This window comes from Alosa pseudoharengus, unplaced genomic scaffold (genome assembly GCF_046254945.1).
Source record: "Alosa pseudoharengus isolate Yale_2024_CS ecotype anadromous, Long Island Sound unplaced genomic scaffold, YU_APseudo_1.1 YU_APseudo_1.1_scf_1, whole genome shotgun sequence".
NCBI lineage: Eukaryota > Metazoa > Chordata > Actinopteri > Clupeiformes > Clupeidae > Alosa > Alosa pseudoharengus.
The window spans coordinates 1,034,514-1,057,994 of NW_027468564.1; the positions used below are offsets into that span (position 1 = coordinate 1,034,514).

Here is a 23,481-nt window from a genome sequence, read left to right on the forward strand (position 1 = left end):
AATCGTTTCAAAAGTGTAGCAATCCTGTAAACGAAGGTATTAAATGCAGTTGTTTACTCAGTTCCAAAGAAATTCAGGTCTATGGAGGATTAGCAATTGCATTTGTGTGCTCATGTTTCAGGGACATTGGAAATGGGCTTTAGCGGCCTCTTGGTCAGAGCAAATCCTGAGTGTGCCAAATGGGTATTCTCAGGCTATATCAGCCTGATAATGCTGAAGGAAATGTGTTTTGAGTCTTGGTGCTTCCTTTAAAAAACAAAACAAAATGGAAGGCTAAAATCTGACAAATATGTTGTTTCCCATCTGTAATGGTTTGAACTGCGCTGCACAGTGACGTCATGGACAGATACGCAATCGAGAGCTAGAGTTGAGCACGGTGTGTGTGAATGTAACCTGCAAGTTCTAACAGTAAAGATACTAAACGAATTCCAACATCTCTTCTTTGAACTATACGCACCACAAACATTACAGTGGCGACGAGGATTCAAATTGGATGCACTTTTGCGTGTGGGAGTCGTCCAACTTTTGAGGAAGAAGGAAAGAATCCCGAAGTTGAGCCCCAACGTGAGTCTAACGTGCGTGCTAATTGTTTGGTGCCAGCCCGCTAGCAGTAACGGATGCTAGTTCAGAAAACGGATGGACATGATGAACTCTGCCATAACAAGCTATGCAGCTATTCTACCGGAGACAATCGGAACGAGATGGAGTAAGTGGATTCAACGCTTTGATAACTTTCTAGTAGCAATGAACATTGTGAATGATGGAAGAAAGAGGGCAGTACTTTTGCACCTAGCTGGGGAACGTGTTCATGACATCTATGATACTCTTGCTGGCGAAGAGGATGATTTTGCCGAGACGAAAACGAAACTAGATAGATACTTTTCCCCTAAGAACACACAGTATGTCGTTTACAAGTTCAGGAAAGCTACACAGCAGTCAGGTGAAAATCTGGACAAGTATCACACAAGGCTTCGCATGCTCGCTAAAGACTGTGAATTCATCAACGTCGACAGTGAGATCAAAGCTAATTCAGAGCTGCACTTCCTCGAGGCTCCGCAGGAGGGCACTACGAGAACCTGAAATGTCATTAGAAGCCCTGTTGAATTTCGGGAGAACATTGGAAATATCGGAACAGCAAGCTGAAGGCATTGAGCCAGGAGCAACAGCTACTGTCAACGCGCTGGAACACAAGCACAAGCCTCAAACTGCAGATCAGCGAGGATACAGAAACGCCAACACACAATGCAGGAATTGTGGAGGAAGATTTCCTCACAAAGGAGACTGTCCAGCTAAGGGAAAAGACTGCAACACATGTGGAAAACCAAATCATTTTAGCAAGGTATGTCGTTCGAGTCAAAGAAAACCAGCACAGAGTCATGATCGAAGGTCATATCAGGATAAAGACACTACACATAGAAAACAGAAAATCACAAAGAAAATAAATCAAGTCACTACATCTTGCGCCGAGTGCCACATACACAGAGACTCATCAAGCAGCGATGACCAGTATGTGTTTGTAGTCAACAGTGAAACCTGCACTAAGCACCTTGTGACGCATGTCATGCTCGACGGCATTAAAGTTGGAGTTCTCATCGACTCCGGAGCTTCAGTGAATGTAGTCAGTGAGACAGTGTATAACACACTCAAGCCAAAGCCAAAGATCAATGATGCCAAGATCAAGATTTTTTCATATGGATCTAAGACGGCTTTGCCCATCATTGGTGTTTTTGCATGTAACGTCCAGGCGAAGAATAGGAACACAGATGCGTCTTTCTATGTGCTGAGGGACAATGGACATTCGCTCCTAAGCTACGACACAGCAAGCAAGCTCGGACTCGTTCAAATCGTCAATGCTGTCAGCCCAGCCGCCCAAAGCGTGGCAGATGAACTGATTGACAGTTACCCAGAGCTGTTCAGTGGCATGGGCAAACTAAAAGACTTCCAGGTAAAACTACACATAAATCCTGATGTTCAGCCTACATGCCAACCACACAGAAGAGTGCCATTCCACATTCGCCAGAAAGTTGAAGCAGAACTTCAAAAGCTGGAAGATGATGACATCATAGAACAAGTGACTGGACCAACACCCTGGGTGTCTCCAATCGTGACACCTCCGAAGCCCAAGGATCCTGATAAAGTAAGAATCTGTGTAGACATGCGCCAAGAGAATACGGCAATACAGCGAGAACGTCACCTCACACCAACAATGGACGATGTGATCCATGAACTAAACGGTGCACGTGTTTTCTCCAAACTAGAGCTTAACAAAGGTCACCTTCAACTAGAGCTACATCCAGATAGCCGATATATCACCACTTTCACTACTCATCTAGGACTTAGACCAGGGCTATTCAATTAGTTTGTAATGGGGGCCAGTTCATGAAAAGCATCACAACTGAGGGGCCGGAGAAATGCGGCTTGAAATATGAGTAATCACATTAACAGCTGTATACAATGAATTACAACAGCAGCAATATGGGTGTTCAAATGTTGTATTTTGTACATGCATAACAACATCATTGGCTGGTTGATGGTGGTTAATATGGAATGAAATCTGTGATAACAGATAACACAAATGGAATCTGTGCTTTGCACAGTAACTGCTAGGTCCAAGATTTCCAGTGAGTACAAACAGGATTCAAACACTGTTCAGGTGAATTAAATGTGTAATCAGTCGCATATGTAGCTCTTCTGACTTATTCATGGGTTTCATCAGGTCCCTTTCCACAGGTGTATCAAAGCACCATGCAGCCTGCATTGATAATCAAGGTGCTTGATTTTATACACCTGTGGAAAAGGACCTGATGAAACCCATGAATAGGCCTACTTGTTACATTTGACGTTCCCACCATTTTTGAGATGACCGTGAACCCTAGATTTATTTTAGCAGTGGGGGCAGGCCAGTCATAATAGCCTAATAATAATAACACGGGGGTCCGGGGGTGTCTCCCCCGGGATTTTTTTTTTTTTTCTGGTTGCTAATCACGCTATTTTAACATGTTTTGAGAGGGACAGGCCCATCTTTTTTCTGACGCACCTCACGTTACCCCATGCATTAAACCAAATGTCACTGCTTGAATAAATGAAACACATAGCCTACTGAACATGGGCATCGTCATAGTTCACGATGACAATGAAAACGTTTAGCCTACTTGGTTTCTGACAGAAATTACGTTTTGTGCCAACATATTGTAGAAACACAACCACGGCCTTTATTTGGTGAACGGAGGTGCAAATCATCTCCTTTACTTTCTTTATTATAAAGTCTACGATTCACTTTAACGTTTTACAAATATGCAATTTACCTTCGTTAGGCTATCATACTTTTTGCTTCTAATCGCAATTGAGTGCGCATTTAATGGAACATGCCACATGATTTCCAAGAGGCTTTTAGACAGGCTCATTTCAGACTTCGCTAGTCTATAGAGTGGTGAAGTCCCGCCCCTTCTACTTCCGGTCCATGGGACCTATCTTTCAAAAAATTATGAACGGGAGTTAATGGAGAGATAACAATTATTTTTTGGTCCAGTTTGAATTGTGCCACAAATTTCACATATGATGTGTGTGAATTTAAAAGATAATTTTTCAGTCAAGAAAGTACTGTTGTTCGATAGACTTCAAAAGTTATGTTGGTTTTGTGCGAATCCACTCAGTGGACTACATCTCTCGTCTCGAACGATGTACGTCACCAACGTAATGAAACGATAAGAGCTGTTATGCTAGTTAACGGTTGCATCTTGCTGCCTGCTATCATGTCACTTAACAGTATGTAATGTACAGTCTATGGACGAATACAACTTACCTGATGTGTTTAATCCTCTGACTCATGGTATTTTCTTCGGCAAGGAAAGCCCAATTAAGACCTGTTGCTGGTATGCTTGTACAATCTAGTGTGGCTGTGAATGAGCTAACGTCACTAGCGCGACTGATGGGGTTGTAGTCGTTGGAATTACGATCTTTCACAATGTTGTAATTCAATAGTTACGAAACAAACTGCAAATGTCTTTACATGAAAAATTGTCTTTAAAATTGACAAACATCATATGGGTAATTCAAGGCACAAGTCAACCGGGACCAGAAAATAATTTCTTTTTCGCCATAGACTGCCGTTCAAATTTTTTTGAAAGATAGGTCCCATGGAGGCAAACGGAAGGGGCGGGACTTCACCACTCTATAATTGCATTTGTTTATGTTGTAAGACGTGAAGAAATGAAGGACATCGGCAATAGCCAGGCTACTATATAGAAATACTTAGAAATTCCCTTTGAGTCGGATCTGCTCCACCTTTACACCAAGTTTTGCAGAAATTGTGCCCGTGTTTTTTTTGCGATATTGTTGACAGAAACTATTTGTGTGGTGCAACCTGTTAAATATTAGTAGATAAACTCCAACGTGCCAATTTAGGTTGAAACTAAACTAACAAGTTATGGCACTTACGTTCAGCTTATACATGTACAAATGTAATGAATTGTAATGTAGCCTAACTTGTTCAATGGGCTGAGGTGCAGTGGCTGCAGGACTAAAGCGAGTGAGAGATGCAAGAGTGGACAACAGCTCATGCGCTTGCTAGAGATTACATTTTTTTTAAAGGGCCAGTACAAATGGCCGGGTCCGGCCCGCGGGCCGCCAATTGAAGAGCCCTTCCTTAGACGATACAAGACACTGAGCTTTGGAATATCGTCTGCTGCTGAAGTTTTCCAGAACGCCATATGTCAATCTCTGCACGGCATCCCAGGTGTCAAAAACCTCAGCGACGACATCATTGTGTATGGCACATCTCAGAAAGCCCATGATGACGCCTTGAGAGCAGTTTTTGCCAGGTTGAAACAACGCGGCCTCACACTCAACCGCAACAAATGTGAGTTCAATAAACAACGTCTGGAGTTCTTTGGATTTATCTTTTCTGCATTTTCGGCATATCAGCTGACCCTCGTAAAGTGGATGCAATACATCAAGCCTCTGAACCCAAAGACCCTGCTGAAATCAGAAGTCTTCTTGGAATGGCGAACTATTGTTCCAGATTCATTAAGGATTTCTCCACAATCACTGCACCCCTCAGAGAGCTGAACAAGAAAGGAGTTGCCATGGCACTGGGGTGAGGAACACTCAAGGAGGGTCTGACGAGCCACACAACCATGTCGTACTTCGACCCAAAGAAGCAGACTGAACTGGTTGTGGACGCCAGCCCATTCGGTTTGGGTGCCATTCTTTTTCAGGAAGACAAGGGAGAGAAGCATGTCATAGCATACGCCAGTCGCGCGCTCACTGACGTTGAGAGGCGATACTCGCAGACAGAACGAGAAGCACTGGCTATAGTTTGGAGCTGCGAGCACTTCCATTTTATACCTCTATGGACATTCATTTACGTTAGTGACTGACCACAAGTCTTTAGAACTGATATGGAATAACCCAAGGTCGAAGCCGCCTGCCAGAATAGAGCGATGGGGACTCCAGCCATATGACTTCCGGATCGTGTACAGAAAGGGATCTGACAATCCAGCTGACTACATGTCCCGACATCCGATGTCAACGCAAATGTTTGAACACACAAGAGCCTCAAAAGTTGCTGAAGAGTATGTCAACTTCATATCTCTGCAGTCCACACCCAAAGCAATGACGCTGGAACAGATAAAGACAGAGACATTAAAGGACAACAGTCTACAACAGGTCAGTACACACATTAAGAATAACTCGTGGCACACAATTACAGACAAAACGCCAAACGCCGATACACTAAGGCAGTACAGACATGTCAGTAGGGAACTCACACTGTCAGCAAGCGAGGATCTCATACTCAGGGGCTGTAGGATAGTCATACCCCTGTCTCTACAGCAGCGAGTCCTTCAACTTGCCCATGAAGGTCATCAAGACTAAAGTACTGCTCCGAGAGAAAGTTTGGTTATCTAACATAGACCAGCAAACTGAAGCACTCATCAGAAACTGCATAGCGTGTCAGGCTAACACTCCAGTCACCAGGACAGAACCACTCAAGATGTCTGAGCTAGCAGAGGCACCATGGCATGCTGTAAGCGCAGACTTCTATGGTCCCCTTCCATCTGGAGAGTATCTGCTGGTGATCGTGGATGACTACACACGCAGACTTCTATGGTCCCCTTCCATCTGGAGAGTATCTGCTGGTGATCGTGGATGACTACACACGCTACCCGGTAGTGGACGTCCTCCGTTCCACCTCCGCCAACGTGGTGATGCCCAGCATGGACAACATCTTCTCTATGTTCGGGATACCACAGATCATTAAGACTGACAATGGACCTCCGTTTAATGGCTCACAGTTTTCCCCAGTGTAGCGCCTCATAAAGGACGGCTGACTACGCCACCCCTTGAGTAACTAGCAACCTGATGTGTCAGAGCAAGGGGAACTCTGCTCCCAAAAATGCACAAGCACATGTATTTAGAAAAGTACCAAAATACAATCTTTATTTTGGAGTTGTTGCATGGGTTGATCAATAAATACAAAAATACATTTAATGGGAAGGGGACTTACACCGCCACCGGGTAAAGGCCAGTCGAGCCACAGAGAAAAAAGAAAAGAGAGGGGAGAAGCACTTAACACAAAGCAATGGTCTCTACCACACGTGGACGGGTGCACACACCCTTTCAGTAATACACACTTCGAGTTCAAGTCACACACACTGCAACCATTGGGTTCTGATAAACACTCCACTAAGGCTTAAGGATGTTAAGCGTCCACACTACACAGCATTGCTAACCGCAGTCGTTAAGGTGAGTTTCAGACTAAGGAGACCTGCTTTCCCGGTGTCCACTAGGGCTCGACTGACACCGAGGCTGGATAAGGGAAAGAGGGGAGACAGAAACCACCAAGAGAAAAAAAGGAAGAAAAAGAAGAAGAAAAAAAACACCTCTAGCCGGCGGCTCACAATACCTAGTGCTCTGCCACACATACAGCCCACAGGCTCACAATACCTAGTGCTCTGCCACACATACAGCCCACAGGCTCACAATACCTAGTGCTCTGCCACACATACAGCCCACAGGCTCACAATACCTAGTGCTCTGCCACACATACAGCCCACAGGCTCACAATACCTAGTGCTCTGCCACACATACAGCCCACAGGCTCACAAATACCTAGTGCTCTGCCAAACATACACATACAGCCCACAGGCTCACAATACCTAGTGCTCTGCCAAACATACACATACAGCCCACAGGCTCACAATACCTAGTGCTCTGCCAAACATACACATACAGCCCACAGGCTCACAATACCTAGTGCTCTGCCAAACATACACATACAGCCCACAGGCTCACAATACCTAGTGCTCTGCCACACATACAGCCCACAGGCTCACAATACCTAGTGCTCTGCCAAACATACACATACAGCCCACAGGCTCACAATACCTAGTGTTCTGCCAAACATACACATACAGCCCACAGGCTCACAATACCTAGTGCTCTGCCACACATACAGCCCACAGGCTCACAATACCTAGTGCTCTGCCACACATACAGCCCACAGGCTCACAATACCTAGTGCTCTGCCAAACATACACATACAGCCCACAGGCTCACAATACCTAGTGCTCTGCCAAACATACACATACAGCCCACAGGCTCACAATACCTAGTGCTCTGCCACACATACAGCCCACAGGCTCACAATACCTAGTGCTCTGCCAAACATACAGCCCACAGGCTCACAATACCTAGTGCTCTGCCACACATACAGCCCACAGGCTCACAATACCTAGTGCTCTGCCACACATACAGCCCACAGGCTCACAATACCTAGTGCTCTGCCAAACATACAGCCCACAGGCTCACAATACCTAGTGCTCTGCCAAACATACAGCCCACAGGCTCACAATACCTAGTGCTCTGCCACACATACAGCCCACAGGCTCACAAATACCTAGTGCTCTGCCAAACATACAGCCCACAGGCTCACAATACCTAGTGCTCTGCCAAACATACAGCCCACAGGCTCACAATACCTAGTGCTCTGCCACACATACAGCCCACAGGCTCACAATACCTAGTGCTCTGCCAAACATACAGCCCACAGGCTCACAATACCTAGTGCTCTGCCAAACATACAGCCCACAGGCTCACAATACCTAGTGCTCTGCCACACATACAGCCCACAGGCTCACAATACCTAGTGCTCTGCCAAACATACAGCCCACAGGCTCACAATACCTAGTGCTCTGCCAAACATACAGCCCACAGGCTCACAATACCTAGTGCTCTGCCACACATACAGCCCACAGGCTCACAAATACCTAGTGCTCTGCCAAACATACAGCCCACAGGCTCACAATACCTAGTGCTCTGCCACACATACAGCCCACAGGCTCACAATACCTAGTGCTCTGCCACACATACAGCCCACAGGCTCACAATACCTAGTGCTCTGCCAAACATACAGCCCACAGGCTCACAATACCTAGTGCTCTGCCAAACACACACATACAGCCCACAGGCTCACAATACCTAGTGCTCTGCCAAACACACACATACAGCCCACAGGCTCACAATACCTAGTGCTCTGCCAAACATACAGCCCACAGGCTCACAATACCTAGTGCTCTGCCAAACACACACATACAGCCCACAGGCTCACAATACCTAGTGCTCTGCCAAACATACACATACAGCCCACAGGCTCACAATACCTAGGCCTAGGCCTCTGCCAAACATACACATACAGCCCACAGGCTCACAATACCTAGTCCTATGCCAAACACACACATACAGCCCACAGGCTAGAGAAAATAAAATAGGAGTATTGTCAGACGAAGAGCAGCAGTACATACACACACACACACACCAAACTTTCAACACTACAAAGAACAGCAGCTTGCACACAGTGCTGTGGTATAGATCTAAAAACAAATAAAACAAACCCACATTAGAATGTTTGCACTGTAGAATGCACATCGCAAATTAATCTACATCACAAGCGGTTGCATGCTTAGCTAACATTTCCCAGTATATGCTGGCACAAGCTTTTACATGGCCAGGTCGTTTGCCAACAGGCCCACACTTAAATACACATGATATGTTTTCCCCAAAGATCCCGTATGCAAAAATAGAAAGCAGAAGACGCTATGTCACACGTGCAACATGAAAAGCCTTTTACCTAGTCTATAACATACCTGCGTTGTGTTAAGTTGACCTTGTCTGTGAGCCCTAATCCTCGCAGTTTTACCCCCTGTCCACAGCCACACCGTCAGCTGAGCGCTGAGTTGAGAGCAAAGAAGCAGTGCATTACAAACAGAACAGCAGAGAAACATTTTACCACGAGTGACATGCATATCGGCATACCTTATACACAGAATGAGTCCTAAATCAATCCACCATAACTCGCTTGGGCAGACCAGAACACCGCTAGGGAAAACGGCTCACGGTAACTTCCTCAGTGTCGGCTCCCTCCAACACTTTAAACTGGTCACCACGACTCAAACACTGCTACACCCCAACACTGAGCCAGCCGCAGGGAATAAGCTACCTGGCTAAGGACCCCAGGTGACTATACATATGCCCGTTCCTAATTGACGCCCATGTCAGCCCCAATCAGTGACGTAACAGGAGCGTACGAGTGTTACAAGGGGGAAACAAAACAATAAGAAAACGGACTAACTCCCCTGAACGAGTTCCACAGGCTACACCAGTTTGCCAAATACATGGGATTTCATCACAGGAAGATAACACCTCTGTGGCCACAAGCTAATGCCACAGCTGAAAGATTCATGCGCACAATTGGAAAGACTGTTCGAATTGCTCCGATGCAGGGCATACCATGGAAACAACAGCTAAACATATTCCTTCGTGAGTACAGATCTACACCTCACAGCACAACAGGAAAGTCTCCTGCTGAGCTGATGTTTTCAGAGACACATGAATACTAAATTACCATCAGCCTGTCCTATCACCATCCATGCTGACAGAGAGGTACGTAAAAAGGACACGGAGACAAAAGCCAAAATGAAAGCTCATTCTGACAGCCGACGACATGCCACACCATCCAACATCAAGCCAGGTGACACTGTGCTGTGTCGTCAGCTGAAACAAAATAAGCTCACAACACCTTACAGCAGAGAACCACTCACAGTCACAAGTGTGAAAGGCTCTATGATCACTGCTGGACGGAACGGCCATCACAAGGAACAGTTCCTTCTTCAAGAAGATTCATCTTGAGGCACAGCTGGATCCAATGCCACATCTTGACCCGGACCTGGATCCTGATCCAGATGATATTGTGGATGCTGAACAAGCACCAGCGCCACCCAGATATCCAGTCAGGCAGCACAGGCAGCCTCCAGCCTATCTGCGTGATTTTGAATGACAGACTGTGAATGAGTTAATAATAAGAGACTGTTGAAGAATCCCAACATAGTGGTTAAAAAGGGTTTCTGCTGAATAATGTTGCACCTTTTTCTGTAGTGCAAAATGTGTTATGTTGAATGTGACATCCATAGCTTTAAACATTCATGCAGTAATGTGATTTCATTAGGAATCTTTCATTTCAGTATTTGTTTAACTACATGTTTAGTTTTGATAGCCTAGAAATCTAGACGCGCCCCTAGCGCAAATTACATTTGCTGCCAGGGCTAGTCTAGCAACTCTCCGTTGACTTGTGAGTTCCAGAAATCGAAACTTATTCAGGACATTGAAATCGTGTATAGAGTCGTTTGTTGGGCTTAACATAATGATTGATGGCAGAGTTGCAACGGTTTGGCTTGAATTCCCTGGTACTTGAAAACAAATATCCTATTGCGTCCTATTGCGTGCAGAGGGAATTTGAAAGACAACTGATTATCCCGCCCCTCGGACTGAGCACTGCGAACGGTGAGTGCCCAGACCCTACATTTTAATGTGGGTCTGGCTTGCCAGGCTATAGTTTTGATACTCTGAGCCATGATGTGTTTATTGACAGATTGTTTAAAAAAAAAAAAAAAGAGTAATGTAATGGTTTGAACTGCGCTGCGCAGTGACGTCATGGACAGATACGCAATCGAGAACTAGAGTTGAGCACAGTGTGTGTGAATGTAACCTGTAAGTTCTAACAGTAAAGATACTAAACGAATTCCAACATCTCTTCTTTGAACTATACGCACCACAAACATTACACCATCTGTCACAATTGTGAACATAAAACACTCCTTTTCACACACTTTTTCATGAAAATTTGAAAAATAATTGATTAGGCTACATCAAAGGGTTACTCAAGACACATGATTTTGATATTTTCATGTCTGGGAAAAATGTGGGATTAAACGGGCTAATTCTCATTACTCAGTCAGTTTTACATGCTACATTACTGGCTAATTCTCATTACTTAGTCAGTTTTACATGCTATATTACTGGCTAATTCTCAGTACTTAGTCAGTTTTACATGCTACATTACTGGCTAATTCTCATTACTTAGTCAGTTTTACATGCTACATTACTGGCTAATTCTCATTACTTAGTCAGTTTTACATGCTATATTACTGGCTAATTCTCATTACTTAGTCAGTTTTACATGCTATATTACTGGCTAATTCTCATTACTTAGTCAGTTTTACATGCTATATTACTGGCTAATTCTCATTACTTAGTCAGTTTTACATGCTATATTACTGGCTAATTCTCATTACTTAGTCAGTTTTACATGCTGTATTACTGGCTAATTCTCATTACTTAGTCAGTTTTACATGCTATATTACTGGCTAATTCTCATTACTTAGTCAGTTTTACATGCTATACTGTATTACAGCCAGAGAGTCCTCCCTCTGTCCTCCCCTCCACACTAAACTAGAATCACACCATAAGCACACAATAAGCACACTAGAAATACACTGAGGACCCCTAGTGGTGAATCTTATCTGATGTATTTTCTGCATTTCTGACTAACCGCAGGACAGTGCAGAGCAGGACTGATGGTCTCAGTAGTTCGTCTGCATCCGGGTCATGGGTGGAGCAATCCATTCCTTAAAAATGTACAACTGCACACAGTTGAGTCTAGAATACTCCTTAAAACGCACACCATCGAGACGCAACTGCGGTACTAATTTGTGATATTCCCCCAGCTACCCAAACTCTCTTTGCTGGAGGCTCAGGGAAAAGCTAATATGGGAGTTCTCTCCATTGATTCCATCATATCATATGCTGGCTCATAATAAACAGTTCTAATATTACATTATATATTATTATATAATATATATATACATATTACATTCTGATTGGACCTGATAGCAGAGGTATGGTGGCTCATAATAAACAATATGTACAGTATAATAATTTAACCAAATGTTATACCAAATTACACTAATATGAAGACAGTAACACAATACATTGTTTTTATAGATACAACTGCATACACTGACACACACCAAGAGAAAGGGGGGGGGGGCAAAGGTGTGTGTGTGGGGGGGGCTTCAAGTCAGATAATCTGGCTTTGTAGTATCTGTGTGTATGTAAGTGTGTGTGTGTGTGTGTTTGTGTTTGAGTGTGTGTGTTTGAGTGTGTGTGTGTGTGTGTGTGTGTGTGTGTGTGTTTGTGTTCTATGGAGAGGATACAAAGTGCAATGCTGAAACACACACACGCACATACTTGCTCTAGGTTGTTGAGCATGGTTGGATACGTGCTCCCAGACATGCAATCTGTCCGAACACAAACACACAGGCGCACGTACCCAGAAAACCAGGAGTGGAAGGTGAAAAGGTGAGCTGTTCAAATTCTCACAGTCTACCTTGTAGTATCAGAAGATTAAAGTGCTCAAAGGCACAACAGGAATTGAGCCCACAACTTTTCAGGCTAGCCCTGCACCTTAGCCCCTATGCTACCCCTGCACCACATACACACACATAAGCACACACACACACACACACATGTGCGTGCGCGCACACAGACAGACAGACACAACACAACAGAACAGCAAAGATAAACAAGCGATATGTGTGTTTGTGTGTATGGAGAGGATACAAAGTACAATCACCTGTTTTGACATCAGCCCTCTGAGTTTGGCAATATTTTTGAGGTGTTGACTGAGATTTAAGATTTAAATATGAATATAGTGCAATGATAGTGTATTAATAACAACGTGACGTAGTTGGCAGAACAGTGTTGATTGACTTTCATCAGTGTAAGGGTGGGGGTTATTCATGAGCGTTCAACAGAGTGACTGCTTGGGGGAAGAAGCTGTCTTTGTGTCGGCTGGTTTTGGCGAGCAGTGCCCTGTATCACCTACCAGAGGAAGGAGGTTGAACAGGATGTGAGGGGTCTGCAGAGATTTTTGCTGCCCTTTTCCTGACCCTGGACCGGTACAGGTCCTGGATGAAGAGAAGGTCAGCTCCAAAGATGCAGAAAGTATAACCTCTGCTGGGCCTTTTTCTGGATAGAGTCAATGTGGGTAGACCATTTTAGTTCCTGTGAAATGGTTGATCCCAGGAACCCAAAGGAATCCACTGTGTCGTTCTGAATGGCGAGGGGGTTGGGGGGGGGGGGGCTTCTCCTAAAGTCCACTGTCATCTCCACAGTTAAAGATGTTAAGAGTTAAAGCCAAAGAGTTAAAGCTAGAGAGTGTGTTTACTTTTTGTTACATAACAGGTTGCAGCAGCCACACTGCCTCGGTCATATGCACATCACGGCTCAAACCCACACTGAAACCACAACCAGATAGCAGCTAGGTTCTGTGCAGAAATACATTTAAAAGACCAGATTTGGTTTTGGGTTTGGTCTACACCGTGCTACGCTGTGCAGGGTTTCTGCAGATGGAGGAAACCTGAGTGTGAACAAATATTGCGTGTTTTGTGCTGCCATCAGCTCATTTCTAGGCCATAAAAGGGAGACATATAACAAGCTTCATTTTTCCACTGGTAACTTGTTGACAAAAGAGCAAAAATAACGGCCATCAATTGTAAAAAGTCTATGGTAAAATGAGTGTGCGTGTGTGTGTGTGTGTGTGTGGAGGTGGCCTCAAAAAGTAAAAGCCCTACATATTTGTTATAATTCTTCACAAACACCATCTGGGTCTTATGTCCCAACGCTCAAGTTAGGCAAATGAGATAATATTAGTGAAGTCATCTAAGTTAAGTGTACAAGTAGAACTTGGTCGAATGAAGCCATCTGGGGTAGAATTTGATGTATTAATTCTATTATTTTATTTAAATTTATTAATTTTGGTATTAATTCATATCCATAGCCATACATGTGGGCTCCGTAAAGCCTATGAGTGGAGTGCAAGCACATCTACAAAATTTAAACAGGTGCTAATAAGGCTCAGCCGACAATTGAAAAAAATAAAAAGATACCCGCACACTGTTCTATAAGCTCCCAGAGTTTAGGTCGTCAGGTATCAAGGACCAGGTCTCTGGTCCTTGATACCTGACGAAGACCTCTGGTCCTTGATACCTGACGAAGACCTCTGGTCGAAACGTTGTTAATAAACCACTCTGGGAGCTTATAGAAACAGTGTGCGGATATCTCTCAGTAAAGCATATGCCTTCATTTAGTCTTCCTCTATCAAATCAACAAATCTCCTCCCACCCCCTTGATCCCCTCTTTTTAAACCTCCAATTGCCACTAACACACACACACAGACACACACACACACACACACACACACACATATTTGCTCTAGCGTGTTGTGCATAGTTGTGTACATACACGCAAACTGTCCAACCACAAACACAAGTGCACGTACACACATAGACAGGAAACCAGAAATGGAACGTTACTAGATGTTCAAATTCTCACTGCCTGCCTGGTAGCATCAGAAAGACTCAACTGAACGCAAACACAGAAGTCAGAATGGACACTGCAGTGTGCATGAGTGGATTTCTCCCGCTGGTTTTCATCACTGGCGCCCACCTCAATCCAGATCCATATTATGTGTATTGGGCCTGAAGGAGGACATGTGAAAATTCAACAATATATGTGGAGCGACTACGACTCCGTGCTGTACAGAGTTTAATTAAATAGAGATCTGCTGCTGGCCAGCTGCTCACAACCAGATGGACCACCGCCAGAGGGATACAATGTGGAATGTAATCGCGATGGTTTTGTGATGAACAACCTCACTATGTCCCAGACTGGAGACTACAGGGCAATACAGTGGAGTGGAGAATACACTGCAAAAAATGTAAGTGTGTATCTCACTGTCTGTGCAGAACGTGGTGAAATGCCATCTGAGGAAGCAGTCATGTATGATGATGATGCTGTACTGTGTAGACTGGACCCTACTCTGCATGGGACCAGCCTGCAGCTGTATCGAGGTTACAGGCATTACACGTGTACTCAGGTCCTGGACACCAAGTCCTCACTGGAGCCACTTGTGGAGGATCTGAGGGGCAGACTGTAGCCTGGCTAGCGCCACCACTTCTCAATGAGACGTGGCCTGGGAACCAAACGTTCATTTTCTCGTATTTGAAAAAAATGCCCAGATCCGTTTATTGGGTGCCACGGATGTCTATCAAATGCGTCTGTGCATAGCTCATCATTGTCTTGCTTCCCCCCCCCTGTTCTGTGATTGGTTCCCTATCTGAGGCAAAAATTAGGGCGGTAGTTTCCAGGCTGCCTTAGCAGCGTGAATCAAATCACGCGCAAGGCAGCATGGGAACACCCAGGCTAGGCAGACTGCAGGTGGATCTCAACAACTCTCAGGTCAGACTCACTGGGGTTACAGATGTTGACTATATGGATTTCTATTGTGTTACATGGAGAGGAACACAGTGCCAAAGTTATAGTCAAAGGACTGTGAAAATAATTCCTAAAAATGTCTTTACTCATAAAGAGGAGAATGTGACTCTGTCTTGCATTGGAAATGGATCGTCCCCCAGTAGAATGCATTGGCGCCCTCCAAGGTCTAGATTTGTCCATCTCAGCAATAATAATCAGAATGATCAGTACATGCTTAACGGCAGCCAGACTGGGGACTACTCCCTCATCATTCCCTCTGTGTCACTACAGCACTCTGGGGAGTATAGATGTGGGGGCAATAGCCCAATAAAGTTAATTCACCTCTATGTTTGCATCAAAGTCGCCCCCTTGGATGCGATGTTCTCTTGTGGTGAAAGAGTGATTCTGGAACACAGTGCTGACTTAGATGACTCGCCTTTGGAGGGGGTTCAGTGGTACCGTCAGAAAGTTCTACAAGCACCGGTTCTGATTCTAGACTTGAATAGATATTACTGAGGACCTGAGGGACAGAGTGACAGTGTCCAGTTTACACCCTAATCACTCTCTGACCATATCCAACCTCACAGCAGAGGACAGTGGAGTGTACAAGTGGAGAGTCTATGGAGGGGACACAAAGAAGTACAATGTCAGGGTTTGTTATGAAGGACAGATCCACCTTGTGTACAGGGATCCGTTTGGGGTGCACTCTCCTTTCTACAGAGCGTACGCTCCACTGATGGGCTGTGTGCTGCTGGGGCTGGTCACTGCTGTGATCTGGTTCAAGCTGAGGAGCAGAAGAGGAGAGCAGACCTCTGGACGTCTAGTGATGGGGACGAGACCGCCTATGCCGAGTCCGAGACAAGACCGGGTCTTTGAAGGGTCGAGACCGAGTCGAGACCGAGTCCGTTGGTTTTCAAATACAGTCGAGTCCGAGTCAAGACCGAATCTTTGAGGAAGCAAGTCCGAGTCGAGACCGAGTCCTTTAGGAGTCGAGACCGAGTCGAGACCAAGACCATAAAAACATGTCAGTTTTCATATTCATGATTTAAAATCACCCCAATTAATAATCAACAGTTAGGCCCAGGCTTGGAATTTCACCATTTTAGGGGCAAGGCCACTTGGCCTTCAGTTGGGCATATTTAGTGGGGGGCACAAAGGCCACATGTCAGGGCACCAAGGCCAAAGTTAACTATACAGTAGTAGGCTATAAAAATAATCAAAGTTGTATTTAGCCTATTCACAGCAGTAGACCTGCATTACTGTATGAAACATTACAAAAACATGAAACATGACATATTACATAGAACTGTAATTCATCTGATCATCTAATATTTAGATGTCTAGGCTATATTTAATATTTATATTTATTTTATATTTGGCCTGTTATGGAATCATGTATTGAACAATTTAAGCACAGCTCAGCTTTAAGAAACTCAAATAGCCTAGATGCATGCTTAGCATTTTTTGATCGATCATTAAGACTCCTTTCACAAACTTTTACTCAGCTGTAAATCCTCTGATTTTAACATTTACCTATATCTAGGCAATATTTGTAACATTTATTTTGTATTTGGCCTGTTATGAAATCATGAAGAACGATTTAAACACATTTTGAAACCTAAAGACCAAAGTTGAAGACATGAATGTAGACCTTGCTGCAGATTACATTTTTAATTTAACCGGAATACTCTGGAACGGCTTACTGTACAGGGGACTGCTTTACACCTTTGTGTTAGGTAAGGTCTGCTGTTTATTCTGATATATGGTTTGTCATGTGTTGAGCGAAGGGTTCGTGAAGTATTCCACCGAGATGAATGGGTAGGGAGATGGGTGTAGCACCTTATGTAGACATTATGATTAAATTTAATTATATTATTTACTTTTCTCGCGAACCGATCACCACAGCAGTTAGCGGCTAACATTGTTTAAAAGCTGAGAAAAAGCTCTTTCATGTGACGTGATATTTCATTTTCAAATTTTTTTTATGAATATAAAAAAATGCGTTGGTCTCGAGGACTCGGTCTGAAATTACGAGTCCTTCTCCTCCCACTGTGGTCCGAGACCGAGTCAAGACCGAGTCTTTGAAGGAACAAGTCCGAGTCAGTCCGAGAAAGCAGAAATCGGTCTCGAGACACTGTGGACGTCAGAGCAGAGAGGGTCAGCAGAGTGGAGATGAAGACGACTATGATGACGTGGAGATGGCTGAACTCAGCGCCTGAACTCAACATGCTTCTCTCTCCTGTGTCTGCGGTATTGTAAGACCATTAGTGTACAGTATGCTGTCTTATCAAATATTGAATGTGGAAATATTAAAACATATTACCCATGTCTGAAAATAGTTTTAGGAAATTATTTTTCAAATATTTTTGAAAAGTATCTGGGTGTCTGTTGTAGGTTGTTCATACATTCATATTTGATCATTTCTCTTCTAAATAAGATTACCTGCTATAAGTTAGCTTACGTACGTTGAAGAGAAAATCAAACCTATGTGTCCGCAGGAGAGAGAGAGTCCCTTAACTACCCACAATGCCCTGCTCCAGAGGTGCTCTGTCGCATAGATATTAGAAAGCTAGATACCGCGTTGGGCACGAGTTCTATTAGGTGGCATACGTAAACGCGGACGCCATATTGCTGGGGGCAACACGTTTACTGTCTATGGGGGAGTGACAGCAACACTTGCCGCAATCAGAGACACCTGTTTGATTTCCAATCAGAGACACCTGTTTGATTTCCAGTCAGAGACACCTGTTTGATTTCCAATCAGAGACACCTGTTTGATTTCCAGTCAGAGACACCTGTCTGATTTCCAATCAGAGACACCTGTCTGATTTCCAATCAGAGTCACGTGTGTCTCATTGGCCTCCAGTGATTGCTGCCCCCACCAATATGGCGACGCTATTTACGTGCGTTCGGGAGCCCAATGCGGTATCTAGCTTTTGAATATCTATGCTCTGTCGTGTGTTAAACCTGATCAGGTCCAACCTGCACTGACAGGAAAAGGCCTCAAGGGGACGCAGGGGGTCAGAACCGAACTTGTCCTCCACTTGCTGCTAAATGTACACATTCATAAAGTGTAATACCAACACAATTTTAAACCACTTTATCAACTGCTTCTGAACACGATTTGTCTCCCCACACACATGCAGAAAGATCTACACACACTGGACATAAACAACCTCTCTCTCACACACAAACAATCTCTCTCAAACACTCTCACACATGTCTGTGGATCGATCATTGTAGTAAAATATGGTTTCAGTTAATCAGGTTATTTTCCCACTGCACAACATTTCACTCTCAACTTTTCTGTTTCCATCACGACAATATATGCAGTGACTCTAGTCTGCCTATAGAGGGCACAGGAAGACTGCACTGTAGGCCTAGTACCCATCTATGAACAAAGTAAATTCCCAGATAGGCCTATGTGAATTATGTAGCAGTTACGTTTTGAGTTAAGAGTTTAATGTATTCAAACTAGGGAATAGATTTTGGCAAATTCTCGTTTAGGTGTACCTTTTGCTGGAAAACAACATGAAGGAGGTACGGGACGGCATGAAGACTATCACTGGCCTGAAGAAGAGCAGCAGCTCTGTGGAGGGGGACCTGGACAGGGCGAACCAGCTGAACCACTTCTACAACAGGTTTGAATGCCCTGCTCCAGCTCCAATGGCAGTGGTCTGTCCACCCCCTGCAGACTCAGACACTGCTCTTGTTTGCGTGCCTGCCCTACCCACACCTCCCAGTCTCTCCAGCTCTGCATCCCGGTGACACCCAACGACCTAAGCCACCATCACCTCACGCCCAACGACCTAAACCATCACCACCTCACGCCCAACGACCATCATCACCTCACGCCCTGCCCCCGCCTGACGCCTCCTTGCCTGTGCCTGTTGAGGCGTCCACGACTCTGGCAGCCTTGACAGGGACATCAAGGAGGTGGTCATCCCCCAGCCCCCACCCTCACACCCCCTCAATACCAGTGGATATTGCACCCCTCCCCCACATGGCGATAACGAACAATGAGGTGACAACGACCTCAGTCAACAGCCATCAGACACACGGATCCCAGATGCACCCCCCCCCCCCCCCATCATCACAGCAGATCAAGTAAGAGTTCAACTAAAGAAACTTCGCCCCAAGAAGGCAGCCGGTCCTGACAGACTGTGTCCAAGGCTACTCAAGGCCTGTGCTGCTGAACTGGGGGAGCCACTGAAGCACATCTTCAACTTGAGTCTACGCCTCGGACAAGTTCCAACACTGTGGAAGACATCATGTCTCACCCCCGTCCCTAAGAAGCCACTAGGTTTGGTCTGAGCTTTAGTGGGGACACTACCCACTACCCCCCCCCCCCCCGAATATATAAAATGATTAAAATGTGCTACTGTCCAACTACTATCCATGATTAAAATGTGCTACTGTCCAACTTGATCTAACTACACTGTGTAGCCTACATAATCTGATTTTAATATGTAGGCTACAGATATGTAGGCTATATTTAACATTTATTTTCTATTTGGTCTGTTATGAAATCATGCCCATTTAAGCACAGCTCAGTTTTAAGAAACTTAAATACATGCATGCTTAGCATTTTGTGAAAAGAAATCAAACAAACATGAGCTGCCTGTATATTTTCTGATTCTAATATTTACAGATATCTAGGCGATGTAAGCACAGCTCAGTTTTAAGAAATGCAGCCGAAAGACCATGTTGAATTTTGCTATAATTTATTTCAAAACCGGATTACTCTGGAACAGCTAACTATACAGTGGCTAGCTAGCAACGTTTAAAAGCTGAGAAAAGGCTCTTTCATGTGACACGTGTGAGGAGTAGCCTACTTCTCGAGGAGTTCAACAGAGAAGAATGGGTGAATTTGGACGCACTTCATGCTTGTAGTGAAGTAAAGATGAAGCGTTGCATGCTGCGCAGGAGACTGCGGCTCACTGGTAGTTATTAGGTAACTTCAAATCAGCGCGATTTACCCTTATAGGCTACTGCACATTACAAGATCTGTACGAGATGATCCGCAGCACTGAAGTGAGAAATGATTTAACTCTTTGTGTAGCGCATGTGAGCGCTTTTTTCCCCATTTCAACCTGAATATTGGTGGGGACATTTCAGTCGTAATTTGACATTGGTGGGGACACGTCCTTCGGTCCCCACGCAAATCTACGCCCCTGCACATCTGCCTTCTGCTACAACACCGAGTCATGCCACATGCAGAAGTTTTTTGATGATACTGCAATTGTGGGGTGTATCAGGGACGAGCAGGAGGAGGAGTACAGGAGCCTGGTGGAAGACTTTGTGCAATGGTGCAAACTCAATCACCTTCAACTCAACACTTCAAAGACCAAGGAGATGGTGGTGGATCTCTCAGGTCTATGCCCGCTCTGCTACCAGTCTCCATTGATGGGGTCAATGTGGAGGTGGTAAGCACCTACAAGTATCTGGGCAGTAAACTGGACTTTTAAGCCAACACTGACGCACTCTACAAGAAAGGGCAGAGCAGGCTGTACTTCCTGAGGAGGCTGCGGTCCTTCAATGTGTGCAGCAAGCTCCTCAGGATGTTCTACCAGTCTGTTGTTGCCAGCGTCCTCTTCTATGCAGTGGTATGCTGGGGAGGAAGCACAAAGAAGAAGGATGCTGGGCGACTTGACAGGCTGGTAAGGAAAGCTGGTTCTGTAGTGGGAGCTGAACTGGGGTGCATCACTTCAATATCTGACAAAAGGACCCTGAACAAACTCAACATTTTGGACAATGAGTGTCATCCACTCCACAGCACTATTGTAAAGCAGAAGAGCCTGATCAGCTGGAGACTTTGCTCACTACCTTGCACAACAGACAGACTGAGGAAGTCATTTGTCCCCATGAGTGACCGTCACGCTCAATGCATGACACTTGAGGGCCCTGTAGAAGGTAACAAAGACGTGGCTGGAGGAGATTGCGGAGTTATCCGGTCCGGAGGTGGGTAAACTATGGCCCACGGGCCGTTTTATATTAGGGCTGTTCTGCTTTGGGCACCAAAATGGCCATCAGTGGCACTGTTCTGACGTTTGCTATGCAAAAAAGACTTTTGCAAGTTAAGTAAAGAAAAAGTCTGAAAAACAAACGTTTGCATCACATTAATAAACAAATAATTAAATAATAAGTCTTTCTTTCTTCATTTTTTCATTTTGGATTCTCAATTGAATTTCAAATAAACAAATTCTACATGAACGGATCCCCTTATCTGCGCTTCTGTCATCCTGACCACAGACGCCTATAGGCTACTAACTGACAACTCAAATCGAAAGTGAAAGGTTGTAGCCCTACAGTTATCAACACTTTGTTGAGACGTGTAGCGGACAGACAGGCTTTGTTGGATGTAGACATCTTGGAAACTTGATATTTCACTAGTGGAACCTATTTTGTGGTGAGTAGATCTATAGGTACAGTTTGTTTGTGCTGCTTCGTAACATATTGTCTTATGTTAGGATACTAAGATAGAATACGACTACCGCACCCATATGGCTAACTTGCGTTTTTTGCCTACCGGAAATTAAATAAATTAATGATGAAAATTAAAGGGAATGGTGCGATCAAGTGCACAATATCGGGATATCTTATCAGAGGTCTTGGTTTTTACAATCAGCTCACAAAAAAGAAAACTAAATCGTAATAAAGTCAATTAAGAGAACACGCACCATCAGTAATGTAAATTGGAATGCATCTGAATTTTCATTTAATTGCTCTCAAACCATAATCCAAAAGAATAGGCATACATACTTCTTATTAGACAAATTCGTAGTCTAAGCAACTTTGGGTCTCTCTCTCTCTCACTCTCTGTATGTGCATGTAGGTCTGTATGTCTGCCACTTGATTCTGCCAGTGGCGCAAAAAGTGGGTATGCGCTATATGCGACGCATAGGGGCGCAGCTCCGTGGGGGCGCCAAAGCGATGGTAAAAAAATTTTTCTCAATGTTCTATAACATTTTAGAGGACTAACAGGCTAGAGTAGGCGCCCTATCTCATAAGATTCCATCATAGAATTTTGACATAGAAGAGGGAGTGGGGGCGCCGTGAGCGCTGGGCGAGCAGATAGGCCTATGAGTAGTGAGTTGCCGTCTATGGCAGGGCTATTCAATTAGTTTGTAATGGGGGCCAGTTCATGAAAAGCATCACAACTGAGGGGCCGGAGAGATGCGGCTTGAAATATGAGTAATCACATTAACAGCTGTATATACAATGAATTACAACAGCAGCAATATGGGTGTTCAAATGTTGTATTTTGTACATGCATAACAACATCATTGGCTGGTTGATGGTGGCTAATATGGAATGGAATCTGTGATAACAGATAACACAAATGGAATCTGTGCTTTGCACAGTAACTGCTAGGTCCAAGATTTCCAGTGAGAACAAACAGGATTCAAACACTGTTCAGGTGAATTAAATGTGTAATCAGTCGCATATGTAGCTCTTCTGACTTATTCATGGGTTTCATCAGGTCCCTTTCCACAGGTGTATCAAAGCACCATGCAGCCTGCATTGATAATCAAGGTGCTTGGTTTTATACACCTGTGGAAAGGGACCTGATGAAACCCATGAATAGGCCTACTTGTTACATTTGACGTTCCCACCACTTTTGAGATGACCGTGACCCCTAGATTTTTTTTAGCAGTGGGGGCAGGCCAGTCATAATAGCCTAATAATAATAACACGTGGGTCCGGGGGTGTCTCCCCTGGGATTTTTTTTTATTTTCTGGTTGCTAATCACGCTATTTTAACATGTTTTGAGAGGGACAGGCCCATCTTTTTTCGGACGCACCTCACGTTACCCCATGCATTAAACCAAAT

At 44.5% G+C, this 23,481-nt stretch overlaps 2 protein-coding genes across 3 annotated transcripts in view; both read left to right on the forward strand.

The window, feature by feature from the left end:
- Positions 1-23,481, forward strand: part of LOC143119761 (NACHT, LRR and PYD domains-containing protein 3-like) — a 203,447-nt gene that overhangs the window by 31,143 nt on the left and 148,823 nt on the right. The window lies entirely within an intron of this gene.
- The window catches only part of LOC143119735 (NACHT, LRR and PYD domains-containing protein 3-like), a 58,571-nt gene continuing 57,064 nt past the window's right edge, over positions 21,975-23,481 (forward strand). For both annotated transcript variants that reach the window (XM_076281327.1, XM_076281328.1), the window contains exon 1: positions 21,975-22,057. The gene's annotated coding sequence lies outside the window, so the exon portion shown is untranslated. The remainder of the gene's footprint in view (positions 22,058-23,481) is intronic.